Here is an 11,089-nt window from a genome sequence, read left to right as displayed (position 1 = left end):
GACATAGATAAAACATGGAACAAGGAATTCCACCTGTAAGTCTAAATCACTTTGTAAATCCTGAAATATTTATAATGTTATGCACGTGCGTATAAATATCGTGCCATACATAGGTATAGGTGTACATAACATCATCAAGCTTCTGAGGGCATCCCATCATATCATCTCGGCCACCGTGGGCAACATCATCAACATATACCAGCTGATCAGGTGGTGGTGCATATATAACGCCGTAACTTTTTTCCATATCCCATATACATATAAATACGCGTATATAATGCCATCTGGTCATGGATCAATGTATATATATAAATGAATGAAATGCATGAAAATATGTTAATAATCTCAATATTTCTTTCGGATAAACTTTATCAACAAGTCAATAGCAATGGGGGAATCACTTACTTCATAATCCTAGTACGTAACGATCTAGCTAGTCAATTCAACTGACTTTACGTTTTCTGCATCTTGTACTACTATGATTATGTCTTTTGTTTGTTTTTATAAGCTATATTACAAAGTTGTGGAAATTTCCGTACTCAATAAGACTCTCACTAACCAATTCAAAATACTAAGATTTAAGAAGAATGGCCAGCTAGTCCAAAATACATATGAACGCAGTAAAAACCTTCTGATCAAATTTGTTGACCAATGATGTAACTCATGACAGAAATAATACAAACCAACCGGTAATACACTATAATTGGATGATATACATATATAAAATTTAAATATAGAGACCCCTAGTATTTCTATGAATAGAGTCGTTTATGAAAGCTTTGCGTTTGCTCGTTTCTTTTGTATCATTTGGATCATGCCAAAAACAAAGAAGGGATAGCCTTAACATACCTGGAGTAGGGAAAAAATATGTATGATGTTCTTGGAAAAGGTTGCACCGTACTCCTTTAGAACTACAAAATTTTACGTTGCTAAGGTTCTAATAATTCTCTTTCGATTTCTTTTGTAGGAAAGGGTTGAAGAAATCACGTTGCTAATGTCGTTGTAGGAATTTGTAGGAATTTTGTAAGAAGTCACGTTACTAACTTTGCCAAAGCTTCACATCTGATTCGTATTAAAAATGTTGGAAACGTTACTAACTTTGCCAAAGCTTCACATCTGATTATTATTAAAAAATGTTGGAATTGATGTGTCTTATAATTAGCATTTTAGGTTGCCACCTAATCAAAATGACTAAGAGTCATTTGCTTAAGGTGTGGCTTGCTGCCACATGGGGGGGGGGAGAATTTAGTCTTTATCCAAACTTATTAGTTAATTAGGTAATATCCTGTTACCCGATAATTAATCAATCACTCACATAATTAAGAAACATCTTAAATTACTTAAATACTACTTTTTTTTAATATACTTTATATATCATACTACCACGGTCATATGGTACTTTGTATGGTACTAGTCCATAAATATCGGGTATTATAGCTCGGACTGTATTTTATCCTAAATCAGCAACCTTCAACGAAACTCATTTTCTTTAATTGGTGTGCCCTTTATCCAACATGGCACTTACTTATCGCTTGTTATAAATAGCATAAATACGTTAACCTCGAGATAACCTCATCCCTACGTCTACGTCGATTAACTGAAGACTAAACTTTAACGAACGAAAATGCGAGATGTAACAGTTGAGCCTTTGCTAGTTGATTTATGGTGGTAGTCAATTCGACTATGGCTTGCCCATGATCATGCAACTCTTTGGCAAGGTGGATCACGTTAGGATCACATTGTGGAACATTAGCCCGGGATTGCCATGCCGATGATGTTTTCACCATTTCATCTAAAATCTCACACGCCTCTGCATAAGGCATAGTCATGAAGTTTCCACCGGCAAGTTGATTCACTACACATTGGTTGGCTGTGTTGATCCCACGATAGAATGTTTGTTGAATCATGTTCTCCGTCATATCGTTGTTGGGACATTCCTTAACCATTGTTCGATAGCGTTCCCATATCTCATGTAGTGGTTCATTTGGCTCTTGCTTAAATGCCAAAATCTCATCCTGAAGTGTAGCCATGTGCCCCGGAGAGAATAACTTAGAAATTAATTTTTTCGCCAACACATCTCAAGTGTGAATGGAATGGTTAGGCAAACGTTCCAACCAATCTAAAGCTTTTCTCCGTAGAGAGAAGGGAAAAAGTCTTAGCCTCAATACATCCTCAGAGACATTTTTTTCTCCCCCAACAAGTGTCCACAAATCCCCTCAAATGTCTGTATGCATTTTGACTCGGAGCAGCGGTGAAGAAACCTCATTGCTCTAGCAAAGTGAGCATCATGTTGGTAAGTTGAAAGTTGCCCACCCTAATACAGAGAGGGACTATTGCACTTGCATATCTTTCATTGGGTAACACCCGGTGTGGAGCAGCTCGTGGTGGAGATGGGGGTGGAATGGTCACATTGTCATGAGGCACTCAGCCTCTTCTATTGGATTGAGGTTCAAAAGGAACCTCATCCATTTGGTCATCCTCAACATCCACATCTCCCAAAGCAATATTTTCGAGCTCATTGTTTGCCATGATTGTATCTACAAATTCTCAAACAAGTTAGTAACACGGAAGGAAAAGAAGATACTTCAAAAACACACCCAAATATATAGCTAACACCATTTTAACTCCTCCGGCAATGACGCCAAAAATTAATCGCGTCCAAATGCATACCTCAAAAGAGGTATGAAATGGTTGATTGTAATTATAGAAACCAAACTAAGAATCGGGGTCGAATCTACAGGGAGATAAGATGGGAGTTAGGGGTATATATTCCAATGCGCGTGATTTATCTAAATTGCACTTCCACAACAAGATTGGTTTTCTATTTCTAATTTTATTCTATTGATTGCAAAATAAAGAAAGAAAACTAGAGATAATTATTTTTGGAATTTTTCCAAATGGATAAAAAGCCTAGGTTTGTGACCATTACCTAGGTATTTGCCTAATGAGAAAAAGATTTAATGCTTGTTCTGTAGACTGGGGTGTATCATAGCTATCAACTCTAAATTACCCACTCAATAACTCTCGGTCAGAGAGTGGTTTTGCCCAATTTGGCTTTCTCAAGATCAAATGGGTATCACACAAAACAGTTGATAAAAGCTCAAGTCGGGTTATTACTATCTCTAGGTTGAACCCTTTAATTGGGTAAATTAATCTCTCAATTGACCCAATTTCTTGTTAGCCAAGTTATCCTAGACTAGGTCTCTCTTTCTCAAGAAGATACTAAGTCAAATAGGCATGAACTAATGTTTACAACAATTAATTCCTCAAACTAAAACATGAACTAAGCTAAATAACAAACACTCAATCATAAACAATCACTAAATTAATTACCCATAAGGTTTACATACTAGGGTTGGGTCACAGTCCTAGTAAACATCTAGCTACTCATACTTTGGTTTAAAGAAAATGAAGAAGAAAGACTAATTAAACTCATAATGAAAGATTAAAAAGGCTAAATCTATTGTAAAATACACCAAAGCAAAGTAAACTTAAAAGAACAACGGCTACAGTGATTACAGAGGTTCAAACTTAACCTAATTTTGTGAACTCGTCTATTTATACAAGGCTAAAAATTTCGGACAAAAATACCTCTCGGGAGGTTCTACGGCCGCACAATTCCATGTGCGGTCCGCAAACTTCTTCATTTGGCAGGAGCTTGGATTCTGCGGCCGCACAATTTTGAACTACGACCGTAAGGCAATATTTTTGCAGTTCACAGATTTAGAAGTGCGGCTGCAAGGCACTCTTCTGCGGTCTGCAATAGTAGGATTACGACCGCAAGACAATCTCTGTGGCCGCACAAATCTTAAGCGGTCCGCAATTCACTGAAGCACTGGACTTGGTCTTTTTGCAATCTCTCTGATCTTTCCCTTTAGCCCATATTTTGCGGTCGCACAATTCATGTGCAGTTTACAATTAGCACAATTGTCTGCAGATTTTTCCCTCTTTGGTTGTAGTCGTAGATGGAATTCTGCGGCCTCTGAATTCCTTCTGCGGAACGCACATTTTATTCTTTTGTGCCCTTTTATTGCTTTGTGCTTAGACTACTCCTTTTTGAGTCGGATTTCATCTCGGGGGCCCAACTTCCAATATTCCTGCAATTTTGTACAATTTTATTAGTTCTAGGAGCACAATTCAATACCTTTAGACTGAAAATAAAAGTTAAAAGGCGCTAATAAGTAGTCATAATCCCCTTTTATCAGGACCCTATAACACGTACCCCTAGATCAAAATAGCAAGGCCGATGCTCTGGCTAACTTGGGGTTATCGGTTGATGATGATGAATTCAGCGTAGGGACGGTCGTATAGCTCATGAAATCGGTAGTTGAGGAAGGCCATGCCGAAATAAACTCAACAAGTTTAACTTGAGATTGGAGAAACAAGTACATAGACTATTTAAAGACTGGGAAGTTGCCCTCGGATCCTAAATAATCGAGAGCTCTACGCACGAAGGCAGCCATGTTCAGCCTGTCCGAAGGGACTCTGTTCAGAAGAACATTCGACGACCTGCTCGCCATATGCTTGGGACCGAGAGATATCGGATATGTTTTCAGAGAAGTTCACGAAGGCACCTATGGAAACTATTCGGGGGAAAATATTTGGTTCATAAGATAATCAGGGTCGGCTACTAATGGATCGACATGGATAAAGATGCAAAGGACTTTGTATGAAGATGCGACGACTGTCAGAGACACGCACTGATGATCCATCAGCTCGGAGAGCTACTACATTCGGTCTTATCACCTTGGCCGTTCATGAAGTGGGGAATGGACATTGTCGGCCCCCTACTATGGGCACCTGGTAAGTCTCTACTCATACTATTTATAACCGATTATTTTTCTAAGTGGGTCGAAGATCAAGCGTTCGAGATGGTCCAGGGAAAAAAAGTCGTTGACTTCATTTGGGACCACATAATATGCCGGTTCGGGATATCGACATAGATAGTGTGTGATAACGTGAAGCAGTTCATCGGCAGCAAGGTAAACAAATTTTTCGATGATCACAAGATCAAAAAGATCTTGTCAACACCCTATCACCCCAGCGAGAACGGATAGGCGGAATCAATAAACAAGACCATACTTCCAAACCTAAAGAAGAGGTTGACTGATGCCAAAGAAAAATGGAAGGAAATTCTGCTCAAAGTTTTGTGGGCATATCATACGACCTCGAAGTCTAGTACCGGGGCCACTCCATTTACGATGCCAAAGTACTAATATCGGTCGAAGTGGGAGAACCGAGCCTCATATTTCGATATGCGACCGAAGAATCAAACGTTAAGGCCATGAGCTCTAGCTTGGAACTATTGGATGAAAGGTGCGAGGCCGCCTTAGTCCAGTTAACCGCCCAAAAACAGCGGATAGAAAGGTATTACAACCGAAGAGCCAACCTTTGACACTTCAATATCGGAGACTTGGTGTTAAGAAAAGTCATATTGCACACCCGAAACCCGAACGAGGGGAAGCTGGGGCCGAATTGGGAAGGACCATATCGAGTCGTTGGGATTACTGATAAAGGCTCGTATAAACTCAAAGCAGGAAACAGTGCACACCTACCGAACAACTGGAACGTGATGCACTTAAAATGATACTATTGCTAAGGTACGATCTCACTTACCTTTTTATAATATTATGAATCGGACTAACACTTGCAGACAACAGCCAAAAGAGAATATGACTATTAGGTGTGAAAGCACAAGTTGCACTCTTTTTCCCTTGAATTGGTTTTGTCCCAAATGAATTTTTCGGTAAGGTTTTTAACGAGGCAACAGTAAATCGTGCTAACTTAGAATCAAAGACCAGTTTTAAATCGGAGTCAATGGTCGCAAAAACAGTATTCGAGCCCTCTCAAGATTGACCTCGAATACTGGGAGCTATGACCTTCGGGTTAAGCTTCTTAGCAAGGAAAGAAGAAAACTTTGTGCTCGAACAACCTAGGATCGGTGGTTAGGATTTATTATAAGGGCCAAACGGTCAAGTAAACAATGCCCACGTAGGCCACCTTAGCCATAATACAAGCTTTTACATGCTTTCAATCATGTACTTTATATACAGAAATGAATGAAAGTTTCCACCTTGCTATTACGTATTTTTGCCTTTTAAAGCATCGAGCCTAAGGGCTATTCCTACTCGGGGACTATCAATCCCAAAGGCTACCCCTATCAGAGCCCAAGGTCTACCCCCACTTGGGGACTGTCATCCGAAATAATTTCGGGCAACGCGGGTTATCAAAACCTGGAGGCACAAAACCTATTAGGTAGTGCCTAAACCCAAAAGGCTACAGCCGCCCTAAAAATAATGGCTCGGAGACGTCCGAAGTCCGTAATCAAAATGTAAGGTCTTCAATAAAAATTTCAAAATCTTCCAAAAGGTTACCCTCTACAAAAACATCGTCTAAGAACACTTAAGCATTTTAGAAAACTTCCGCTCACTTTGAGTTTTCAAAGCTTCGAGCAAATAAAAAATTGCATCGTGGTCAGGTTCAGTTTGGAACTCCAAAAAACAAACGGCTTATTACTATATTTGATTCTATGCTAAGGCATTAGAAATATTTGCAAGAATAGAAATTGTGAAAAGATGCTAAAAAAGTTGAAATTTCCAAAAGAGAAAATTTTATATATTCCGAAATATCTTTACAAAGGCCCAACAAAAACGGCCTTAAAATGAACATGTACACAAAAACTAAAAAATTCTAAGGCATTCATGCTTGATCTTCACCGAAGCCCGTTTCATCATCAGAACCATCGGGGCCTTCGGATCCTTCAGAACCCTTGGAGCCCTCCACATCTTCGAGATCGGATAGTTTCTTTGCCTCGGCCTCAAGGCTTTTAGCCTCATCAATATCGGCTACCAGGTTGAAGCCTCGGGCATGGATCTCTTCTAGGGTCTCCCTTTGTGACACCCGCCTCACATATTCGGCATTGGTCTTCAGGCGGGCCTCGGCTGCTTCGCCATCAGCCTTGTATTGGGTCACCATCTCGCCGGCATCAGTAGAAGTTGTCTCCAACTTGGACCTCGTTGCTTCGAGCTCTTTACCAAGGGCATCCCATTCTGCGATGGCCGAGCTCAGCTGTGCTCGGAGATCTTCATTTAGTTGCACCCGTTTATCAGCTTTCTCCTTCGCCACCCGAAGCTGAACCTCCACCGAAGACAGCTTTGCCTGCGCGATTTCCTTCTCTGAGGCCAGCAGATCCATCTTGCTCTTCCACCCATCGGCCATAACTTGGATTTTGTACATCTCCTTTAGGAGTTGGTCGATATTCTGCTGGACCTGCGAGGTTTTGTCGTTAGCCACTACAACTAGTTCCTTGTTTCTAACTTCAAAGACCTTTACCTTTTCAACCAAGTCGGCATACTCCCGCCTCAGGACCGATGCTTCTTTCTATGCCCTATCCAGCTTGGCCTGAAGGTCCTTAATTACCCCGTCTTGTTGCTCGTTGATGAGCTTGTACGTATCCATTTTCTTAGCCAGCTCCTTGAGCTCAAGCTCGAGCTGGTTGACCTCGACGCGATATCGGAGGAAGCTTTCATGATGAATTACTGAGACCTGCAAAACAAAGAAAGTCGTGAGAAATGTCCAAACCTAAGTGAAATTCAAAAGGATGTAATGACGCCTTACCCGGTTCAGCGCCTGTTGTGCCTCGTTAAAAAGACACGGCACGTCTACATCGTTCATTTTTGCCTGGTCCTCCTCGGACACCTGGCATCAGAGGTAACTGGCTGCTCCCACGGGAGCAGATAAAACTCGGGCATCCTACGAAATAGTGAAGATAATCGATCTCTTGCAAAGGGGTCCACGCTCGGATCAGGGAACTGATTAACTAGTTTTGGGCTCGAACTCGGCCTACCAGCTTCCGACGATGTATCCTTCCTCGGGACTTCCAGGTCACCCAGTCCGGAAAAGTCTTCCAAAGTGGACGATTCCACACCATATCGGCTTCCCGGGGGTTCCCACCCCCAGTCTTCATATCGACCTCTCGAGTCAGAGGGAGGTCGGCCTCACGAGTCTCCCCCCTGGTTGCCTCCTACTCCCCGGGAGGGGTCGATCCATGAGCGATGAAATATCATCTTCTTCTGCCTCATCTCTGAGCCGGAGAAGCAAATCGGAGTCTGGCACCCGGGAGCTGGTGCTCTTTCTAGGCTTGCGAGCCACCCTCTTCTTTGGTTTCACCTCGGGGCCCGGGAGCCTGAAGGTTTTCTTTTCCTTTTCTTCTTATCTCCCGTGGCAGCCTCGGGCTGTCCTGTAACGGAGGGATCAACGGACACGTCCTCGTCCTCTTCCAAAGGCCTAAGTTCGGTGGTCTTAGGCAAACCTATATATAAAAAAAAAGAGAAAGAAAGAAGAAAAGTGAGTATGTTGTGAGCTAAGGACAAAATAATAACCATTTGAAGGGGAACCTTACCATGAGAATGGGCCTCCTATAGGCCATTTGACAACTTACGCCATGCGCGCTCGAAGTATGATATCTGTTTGCATATGCCTTCTATCTACTCCTTAAGCCGGGGGACCATATTTGGAACCTGCGCAACAGCTGCACAATCACAAAAGTGAATAAAAGGAAAGAAAATAAAGAAAAATTGACGCTTAAGGAGATGATGCACTTACGAAATGCATTCCACTTCTCAGGAGATTTGGATGAACTCGGGAGGAATCAAGCTTCGGTCTTAACCCGAACAAAGCATCCCTGCCAGCCACGGTCTCGGTCTTCATCAATGCTCGAAAACGGGGCATTGCTGGCCCAGAAAGTAAGCTTAATCAGTACCCCTCGGAAGATTCGGGGACTGTATAAATGGAGTAGATGATCGATGATGAACTGACATGACTAGATCTTGTTCACGAAGTAATGAAGGAGGATCACGTTCCTCCATAGATACTGGTAGATTTTCCCCAGGCACATCTCGTATCTCTTAAAAAAATCTAAAATAACTGGGTCCACCGGGTCCAACATGAAGGAGTAAGTGTAAACACTTAAGTACCCCTCCACGTGGTTAGTAATAACGTCCTCGGGCTGGGGACTATGACGTCCTTACCTTCCTAATTACTGTCCTTTCGAACCACAGAAAGGACGTCATCGGTCACGGAACATATGTACCTTGATTCTCCTTCACCCCAGTCTTGCTTGGATGAGGGTTTCTCAACCTTGAAGTCATCCGTAATAGAATAACCCCCAGGAATAAACACTTTCAAAGGGGGCTCGGAAGCCGGTTCGGCGGCTGCCGACTCGGTGGCAGCCATGTCGGGAGCAGCCACCTCAAGGACAACTATTTCGGGATCGACCGCCTCAGTACTAGCGGCCGGTTGGGAAAATGAAGAGACATCCTGTTGGGGAGCTGATTTGGAAGTTTTAACCATTATTAACTAGTAAAATTTGAAGATTTAAAGAAGAAGTGTGGAAGTTTGGAAGAACAAGTTAGAAGGCTGAACAACGGGATATGAAGAATTTAAGAAGATTTGGGCAAGAATTTAAGAACAATTCTGAAGATTTAAAGATCAAAAGATAAAGGTATGAAGGTTTGAAAGAAGTTTGATGATAGCTGGGAAGCTCGAAGGTAAAAGCTTGGTTGAAATGTAGAAAAAGAACAAAGGATGGAAGCTTTTATAGGGAAGCAGGCGACGCTTCACATTCGAAGGCAACCAGCCGATGATTGACACGTATCCGAAGTCAGAATGACGCGAATGATGGGACGTTTCGGCTCCTTCGTCGTAACGTACGGAGGAAGGAACCAGAGAACATCTATCGTTTCCCATGTACGGAGGAAGGAACCGGAGAACTTCTATCGTTTCCCATCGTTTCAGCAAACCTACTCTCTGAGAAACGAGGGGACTATCTGTATACGGGTAAAACCGAGGCTATTGAGTACCCCGATTTCTTGGTGAGGCAAATGAAGCAAGGACATGACTGCAGGGAATTGGAATCGAAGCCAGTAGCTTCTCGCATCAAGGCCCGAGCAAAACACCTACCCTTGGAGCCATCGAGACCGCGCCCCCCGGGTCTGGTTCGAGTTCCAAGACCTCAGAGAGCATTAGCGAACGATCACACACGATTAACAAAGGGCCGTGATATCCGTGTCCAACCGGATATCACGGCGTGAATCTCGGCCTGTATCAACAGTAGATCAGTGATTAGCAAAAATGAAGATTTTTACCTTTTTTAGAATTGTACTTAGGGTAAAACTCCCTTACTATATAAATAGAAGCTGATTATTCATTAAACACATTGTAATACGCATATCAAGACAATATACATTTGTTTTTTCTGCTTCTAAAGATCATTCTAAGTTATTGATTTTACTCATAGTTTTACATAAGTGTTTGGTTCCGAGTCGAAGGCAGGCTAAGTGCTTGGATCATAACCGAGCCTGAACTCGGTATACTACTGGTTTGACCATTTATTCTATCTTTAGTTTGCTCATCTAACGCTGTTAAATCACTTGTATTGAATTAGTCCACATATCCTAAAAGCCGCGTATAAATTCAATTCTTATCCATTTTTAAGGGTAAACAGTAGCATTTTCAAAATTTTAAAATTATTTCATGCAACCTAAGAACTACTAATTTATTTTTTTGGAAAAATAGCCTTACAGGAAATAAATATTTGCTAGAGTTATTATGTATATCTAATATTTTTAATATATGTTCTTAACAAAATAAGTATTTGTTACTACATGAAGGGTTATTTTATCATTTAATAATTTTAGTTCAGGTATTGCTAATTCTCATTCTTATCCCACCTTATATCTCGTATAAAATAAATTATTGGCAACCAAACAAAGTAGTATTAGCTATATTGAATTGTAGACAGAGATTAATTCTCGTTGTACACCCAACCACACGGGCGAGTTACATAAATTAATATAGGAAGAGCTGCCGATCGAGTTGGAAAGAAAAAAGAACTAGGATGATAACAAGTAATCATTATCCATTTACTAATCCTATATATGTACCAATATATAAGCACATAAAGAATACGTACGTTATGCAGCTGATTCCATTTTTTTCTAAATTAACAACTACTATATATTCTAAATTTATAGTATTTAATATGCCACTAATATTATATAGACACATTAAAATTTAAAACAAACAGCTT

The sequence above is a fragment of the Nicotiana tomentosiformis genome, chromosome 7 (assembly GCF_000390325.3).
Source record: "Nicotiana tomentosiformis chromosome 7, ASM39032v3, whole genome shotgun sequence".
Classification (NCBI taxonomy): domain Eukaryota; kingdom Viridiplantae; phylum Streptophyta; class Magnoliopsida; order Solanales; family Solanaceae; genus Nicotiana; species Nicotiana tomentosiformis.
The sequence above is the reverse complement of the archived record's forward strand: the minus strand, read 5'-3'. Positions refer to the sequence as shown.